The sequence below is a fragment of the Schistocerca serialis genome, chromosome 7, assembly GCF_023864345.2.
Source record: "Schistocerca serialis cubense isolate TAMUIC-IGC-003099 chromosome 7, iqSchSeri2.2, whole genome shotgun sequence".
NCBI lineage: Eukaryota > Metazoa > Arthropoda > Insecta > Orthoptera > Acrididae > Schistocerca > Schistocerca serialis.
This window is the reverse complement of record NC_064644.1, coordinates 549,886,271-549,894,044: the sequence shown is the minus strand read 5'-3', so window position 1 is coordinate 549,894,044 and position 7,774 is coordinate 549,886,271. Positions and strand designations below refer to the sequence as shown.

At 46.1% G+C, this 7,774-nt stretch overlaps 1 pseudogene; it reads right to left on the bottom strand.

Moving 5' to 3' along the window:
• Positions 1-6,154: 6,154 nt before the first annotated feature.
• Positions 6,155-6,272, bottom strand: LOC126413434 (5S ribosomal RNA; annotated as a pseudogene).
• Positions 6,273-7,774: the final 1,502 nt, after the last annotated feature.

Sequence of the window (7,774 nt, the reverse complement as noted above, 5' to 3'; positions counted from 1 at the left end):
TGGAGAGCTGCATCAGGCCAGTCACAGGGCTGTAGGAATCGACATGGGCTCCGAAAACAACGATCGTCTGAATTGCAGCTCTTTCTGTTCGCCCACGAGGAGCAGTAGGAAGTAGATACTTGCGTCTAGGTTAATACTGTGTTCGTTGACTTACGTTAGGTGTTACTGTTCTGCACTGCCGTCTAATGAGCGAAATGGTGGGCTCAGAATGTCACAGCACCTGTGTGATGAAGCTGACAACAAACAGAACAGTAGTGTGCATATGGGGGTTTTGGTACACAGTATGCACTGTTGCCAGATTTCTGGTGACATAATCATGTGCTGTTGCCATATATCTCCACCTCCCCCACCACTCTGAGACAGACCTATTGCCCTATGTACAAAATGGAATGATAATCAAAAGTTTTTGGAAAATTAAAAGAATATAGGGCTTTCACTCATCCCTCTGATGCTGCTATGGAGAAAGGGCAGTTCTCCGAAGTGTTAAATGTTGGACAATTTAAAAAAATCCTAGATCTTCAATTTTCCTATTAGTTGAATTCAGAGACGACAAACCCTGGGTACTGGTGCAGCCTGCATGGTTGTCAGATCTGATGTGTTTTAACTTTAGAATCCCATGCTAAGTACAAAATTTTGAGCTCAGAACACACGAAATCTGACAACCATGTACCCAGTATCTTGGATTTTAGGATAGTTGCATGCCTTGGATTTGTTGAATTTCCCATCAGTTTACACTTAGGACTAGCACCCTACTTACACAGTGAGTCAGTGACATACAGTTGGCGGGGAAACACTGGGGCTGGCCGCTGTGGCCGAGCGGTTCTAGGCGCTTCAGTCCGGAACCGCGCTACTGCTACGGTCGCAGGTTCGAATCCTGCCTCGGGCATGGATGTGTGTGATGTCCTTAGGTTAGTTAGGTTTAATTAGGTCTAAGTCTAGGGTACTGATGACCTCAGATGTTAAGTCCCATGGTGCTTAGAGCCATTTGAGCCATTTGAAACACTGGGCAGCCCCAGAGCAATACAGCTATTGTGCTGTCATTTTATACATCGAGCTGTTGGCCTATGTCAGAGGGAGAAGGGTGGGAGAGATCAGGCAACAGTGTATGATTACATCATCAGAAAACTAGCTGCAAATTCCAATCAAAGACTGTTTTGGATTACACAGATTCTTAATTAAGTTGTTTTCGTAATAGGCGGATCTGAATTCTCATATTTTACTATGCAAACACGGCTGTTTCTAGAGCTCAAAACCATGCGATGAGTGCTTGCACTTCTTTGTAACTCTCATTATAAATTCATCCAATGTTGTTGTCGTCCAAAGGACAAAGAACTGGTTGAATCCAACTCCCTACACTCGTCCGACGTGTGCTAGCATCTTTATCTCTGCATAATTGCTGCAACATGCGTCCACTTGAACTTGCTAACTGGGTTCAAGACTTTGCCTCCCTCTGTAATTTATAACCCCCCCCCCCCCCCCCCCCACACACACACACACCCCTATTACCAAACTTACGATTCCTTGATGCCGCAGGACGTGTCCCATCAACCGTTTCTTTTTTTTGGTCAAGTTGTGCCATAAATTTTTCTCTCCAATTCGATTCAGTAGCTCCTCATTTGTTATTCGAAATAGTCATCTAATCTTCAACGTTATTCTGTAACAGTGCAATTCAAAAGTTTCTGTTCTCTTTTTGTCTGAATTTCCTATCACCCATTTTTCACTTCCATACAGATACCCCAGACAAATAACTTCAGAAAAAAGTAACTCTTTAATTTAAATTCTCTGTTAACAAATTCCTCTTTTCCAAAAATGCTTTTCTTGCTGTTGCCAATTTGCATTTTATATCTTCCCTATTCCAGCCATCATCAGTTATTTTGCTTCCAAAATAGCAAAACCCATCTACTACTTAAAATGATTCCTTGATCTAATTCCCTAGGGAAAAACTAATTTATTTCATTTTTGTTGCCGACCGCGGTGGTCTAGCGGTTCAGGCGCTCAGTCCGGAACCCCGCGACTACTACGGTCGCAGGTTCGAATCCTGCCTCGGGCATGGATGTGTGTGATGTCCTTACGTTAGTTAGGTTTAAGTAGTCCTAAGTTCTAGGGGACTGATGACCACAGATGTTAAGTCCCATAGTGCTCAGAGCCATTTTTGTTGGCGTTCATATTATAACCGCTTTTCAAGAGACAATCCATTCTGTCCTACTGCTCTTCCAAGTGACAGAACTACGATATCATCAGCAAACCTCAAAATTTTTGTTTCTTCTCCCTGAACTTAAATTCCCTTTCCAAATTGCTCTTTGGTTTCTTTCACTGTTTTCTCATTGTACAGATTGAATAACACAACGGAGAGGCTACAACACTGTCTCACTTCCTTCTCAACCACTGGCCCCCTTACATGCCCTCGACTCTTGGAACTGCAGTCTGTACAATATTAGAAGAAGGAGATTTCTTGGGACTGCACACCCGAAACTTACGGAACAAGTCATAAATAACCCTTCGCTCCTTGTATTCAAGCAGTATTCGGATCAGCATTGTCAAATGGTTTCTCTAAATTTACAAACGTTGAAAATGTAGGTTTACATTTTTTCAACCTATTTTGTAAGATGAGTCGTTGTTTCCTCCGCCTCATTTGCGAATCCGAGCTTGTACGTCGTCAGTAGCCACACCATCGTCTCACCGTCGACGGAACTTTAAACCCTAATCTTCCACCTCCTCCTCTTCGTATTTCTCGCGCAGACTACGACCGCTTTTGCAGGTAGCTAGATAGTGCCTTTACATGGGAAATAAATGTGTGTAACAGTGTACAAAGATACTTAGATTTTAACCTCCCATCCTGACCACTGATGTAGCAGCAATGATCCTGACGTGAATTGCAACGTGATTACGGCATAACTGACACATTATTGCCCGGAAAGGAGAACAAAGTCTGTGCGTTGACCAGTTTCTCACCTTTCCGTGTTTGGTGAAAGACAATGTCAGGTATCTGAGGCTACACATTCTAGGATAGGTTAGTGAAAAGTGCGAAGTTCCATTAACGGAAGCACAACAACGAAAATGAGATGCAGCTTATGGGCAGATTACGTGAATGGTTAGGCAAGGGCCCACCAATTTGTCAGCGTTTGATCATGTGGGAGCAGAAAGCTTTTGGGGTGGGAAGCATTTTGGATGTCCCCCCGCCCTGGTCGTCCGTCAGCCTGAAGGGAAACGTGGTGAAGGTAGTGCGTCAGTGATACATTCACGCTACAAGTCGCTATCTAGCGTGATAAAGAATTTGCAATTAATAGGAGCGCAGCGGGGGATAACGGCGGTGCACATACGGACATTTTGGATAAATAACCGTGTTATTAAAATGATGTACGGGGAGAACCAGAAGCTACGCAATCCTAAATTAAAAAAAAAAATGTGTGGTGGGAAATGAGTTTCTTCCCGACGGAAATGTTTGTGTTGGCAAGGGCTGATATTGTGGGAGACGCATAGCACGTGATATACGAGCTATTGCCCGTCCTTTTGATGTCAGTATTGAGCTTTCCGCCCTTCGACGTTAAGTGATGCCACATTGGAAAATATCCGCTAGGTTCGCCAAGAAAGTCTATACCAAAACTGTGTCAGTAAATCGGAATGTCTTACGGGAGTGTTCGCAGAGCCACAAAATAACTGAAACTCTATCCGTATCGCATTGACGTTGTGCATGAGCTCCAAGACGCTGACAGATGGAAACGTACATTACTGTCAACGGTTTTTGCTTTTTATTCACAACAGTGTTCCGGTGTTGGATTATGTTTTCTACTCTGATCAGGCATGATTTCATGGAAGTGGCTATGTAAACAGCCAGAACAAGAGTGCCTGGAGTTCAGAAAACCATCACGTCTGCAAACGGACCCTATTACATTCGCAAAAGGTTGGAGTTCGTTGTACAGTTTCGCGTAAAAGAACTGTAGCCCCAATTTTTTTACCGGAAACTGAAAGAACTAAACGTTACCAGAATACCACCAAGCAGTTCGCAGCACTGTTTGTTTCGTTATCCCGCCTGGAAAGCGGCGCGTGGGTCTGCTCCTGAAAACTGAAAGGTTGGCCGAATGAAGGTAAAACACGTCGGTACTGCAAGTAAGTAAAAGTGGTTTACTGGTGCATGAATATATGCAGAGGCATACATAACTTCGTACGTAGGTGTGAAGCCTTAGACCCGTCGTAAGTAGTGCAAAGTCTCTATATGAAGCGAAGCTGTAACGAAGTGTCCCGACCGTCTGCTCTTGATCAAATGGGGTGAATCTGGAGCGGAGCTTGTATAGCTGCACAGCGCCGGCTAGAGGGCGCTGTCGTCGGTGTCTGTCGTAGTGCCAACCTAAGAACTTGCACCTACGCCGTGGCATCGTAGCTATCGATACCACAGTTAGTCTGATGAACGACACTGCTGGCTGCAGCAAGATGGTGCAAGAGCGCACATGGCACAATGGTAATGTTTGCATGTGTTCTTTGGGGGACACAGTACCATGACCTGTGGCCGCCTAACTCCCCAGATTTGTCTGTCCCCGACTTTTTTCTTTGGGGACATCCGAAGGATAACTTCTATAAGAACAATCCTCTTACAACTGACCTATTGAAGTACAACGTCGAAAACGGAATAGCCTGGATAAGTGTAGCGACCATTCAAAAACTAGTAACTAATATCAAGAAAAGTGTTGAGGTGTGTGTTGCAGCACTTGGATGACATTTCCAGCATCTATTAGCAGAAGATACGTATTGTGAGTTCACAAATTGATGACAATTGTTGAGCTATATGAAATAAAATCCTCATAACCTCTGAACGGTTTCCGTTAGGACGTTCAAACTGCACGGTTGGCCGCAGAGCATGATGGGAATTAATATGCGCATGCGCTCGCGCCATGTTGTTGTCGGCCGTTTGCATGTGGAAATGTCACGGTAGAGCGTGCCTGAGCGTATAGCGCTTGTGAAGGTCACTATGCGAGCAATAATTACGCAACTACGGCTGAAAGGAAGTTTGCGACCGAGTTCAAAGTGAAGACAACCGATCCAAGTGTGCTAACAACAAAGAATTTGATTCGCAAGTTTGAGAGAACGGGCACAGTTCGTGATGACAGTGTTGGCAACGTCGGTCGTCCAAAAAGGGTGAAACCGCCTGAGAAAACATCGATAAGACACGCGCTGCGTTTAAAACCAGCCCCACGAAATCGATTAGACGAGCTCAAAAACAGGTGGGAATCAACCTGGGGACAAAGCGACAAATTTTTGTTGAAGACCTGCATCTCTTCCCATACAAAATTCAAACCCATCAGCCATAAAGCTCCAGGGCCATGGAGCAGCGGTTGCGTTTGGCCAACACTGTTGACCATAGAAGTGGCGAACAGGATTTTGATGTGAATATGGTTTGGTTTAGCGACGAAGGCCACTTTACTTTGGATGGCTTCGTCAATAAGCAAAATTTGCGCATTTGGGGGACAGAATCCACATTTCGCGATCGAGAAATGTCTTCACCGTAAACGGTGACTGTGTGGTCTGCAGTGTCCAGTCACAGAATAATCGGTGCGATATTCCTTGAAGGCACTACCGAACCGTACGTGATGGTTTTGGAAGATGATTTCATCCCTATTATCCAAAAGTGACCCTGATTTCGACAAGATGTGGTTCAAGCAAGACTGAACTCGACCCCTTCGAAGCAGGAGAGTGTTTAATGTCCTGTAGGGCCGCATTCTAGCTCTGGGGTAGCCAGAGACTACTGGCGCCATATTCTCCGTATTCTGAAGACATGCGACTCCTTTTTGTGGGGCTACATTAGAGACAAGGTGTACAGCAATAACCCCAAAACCAGTGCTGAGCTGAAAACAGCCATTCAGGAGGTCATCGCCATCAACGATGTTCCGACGCTTCAGCGACTCATGCAAAATTTCGCCATTTCTCTACGCCGCATCATCGCCAGTGATAGCAGGCATACCGAACAAGTCATAAAAGTAAAAAGTAAGCACTCCGTCCCATCGGGACCATCCGACCGCCGTGTCATTCTCAAGGAGGATGTGGATAGGAGGGGCGTGTGGTCAGCAGACCGCACTCCCGGTCGTTATGATGGTTTTCTTTGACTGGAGCCGTTACTGTTCGGCCTCAATTGGCATCACGAGGCTGAGTGCACCGCGAAAAATGGCAACAGCGCATGGCGGCCACTATGGTCACCCATCGAAGTGCCGGCCACGCCCGACAGCGCTTAACTTCGGTGATCTGACGGGAACCGGTGTATCCACCGTGGCAAGGCCGTTGCCCCCAACAAGTCATAAGATAAATCCCAATATCTGTAGCGACGTTCACAAGTTGCATAAAGTGTGTGCACGTCGCAGTTTGTAACTAATTTACATCGTTTTTCATAGAGTTCGATAATTGTAACCTGTACATTAATAACTTTTTTACTTTAGAGGTGACGGATGGGGGATCACCTTAGCGAAGATATGGCCGCAAATGGAGAAATCTACTGAAATAACGACTTTGTCAAAGGACAGATTATTATTAGCGGAGTCTGTGAACTAGTACCTCGAAAACGGAGAAGTTGGTCGAATGACCACGTTCTACTGCCGTGAACATCTACGGAAAGATGTACACTAGGCGCTAAGTGGTTGGACGTCCACGACAGTTCACAGAATGTGGGGTTCGGAGGCTTGTGTGTCCTGTAAAATAGGATAGATGGTGATCTGTGGCATCTCTGCCGCAAGAGCACGTTGTTCACGCAGGCACAGGTGTTTCGTAGCACACCGTTCATTGAACATTGTTGAACATGTAGCTACGCAGCAGACCACCCCTACGTGTTCACTTTTGGACCCAACGACGTCGTCAATTAGGAGTGCAGTGGGCCCGGGACCATCGGGATTCGACCGTCAATCAGTGGGAAAGTATCGGCTCTTCGGGCGAATCATATTTCTGCTTCACTAGGTCGATGGTCGTCTCCATAAACGCAGTCATAGATATGAACGGCGGCTCGAAAAGTGCAGCGCGCCACGGCTGATAGGAGCAGCATTATGCTACGGGAGACATTCTACTGCCCTTGCCTGGACATGCGGCAGTAATCGAAGACGTTCTCACAGCTGCGAACAACCTGCATCCGTTCGTGCTTCATGCCTTCCACGACAGCGATGTGATGTTTCAGCAGTATAACCGTCCGTGTTTCGGAGCCAGAACCGTGCTACAGTGGTTTGAGGAGCACTCCAGTGAACTCGCGTTGATGTCTTGGCGAACGGGATTCGCCCGATGAAAATCCTATGGAACCCATCGCTATCGGGCGCCGTTACCTGGTACACAAATCTGAAGTGGACTGACAAGGCAGACAGTCCACAGTGACGGGTAGCCGATAGAAAGGCACGCGTACACACACACGCCGACGGGCGTCAATTCTGGAACAGGATAACTATTGAATGGTAGCAAGAAAAGTACGTAGCTGCTTTATACTTAACTTTATTATTTGATGACTACAGCATTCTTCTTGAGACATTTATACTATAACTCTCAAAGTAGGTAAGGCTAATGGCGCCTTGCTAGGTCGTAGCCATGGACTTAGCAGAAGGCTATTCTAACTGGCTCTCGGCAAATGAGAGGAAGGCTTCGTCCGTATGGTCGCTAGCAATCTCCTCGTACAACTGGGGCGAGTGCTATATCGTCTCTCGAGACCAGCTTTGTGGTGGCGCTAGGTCTGCGATCACACAGTGGCGACACGCGGGTCCGACATGTACTAAATGGACCGCGGCCGAAAATTTTGAAACCACTTATAAACTGCTCT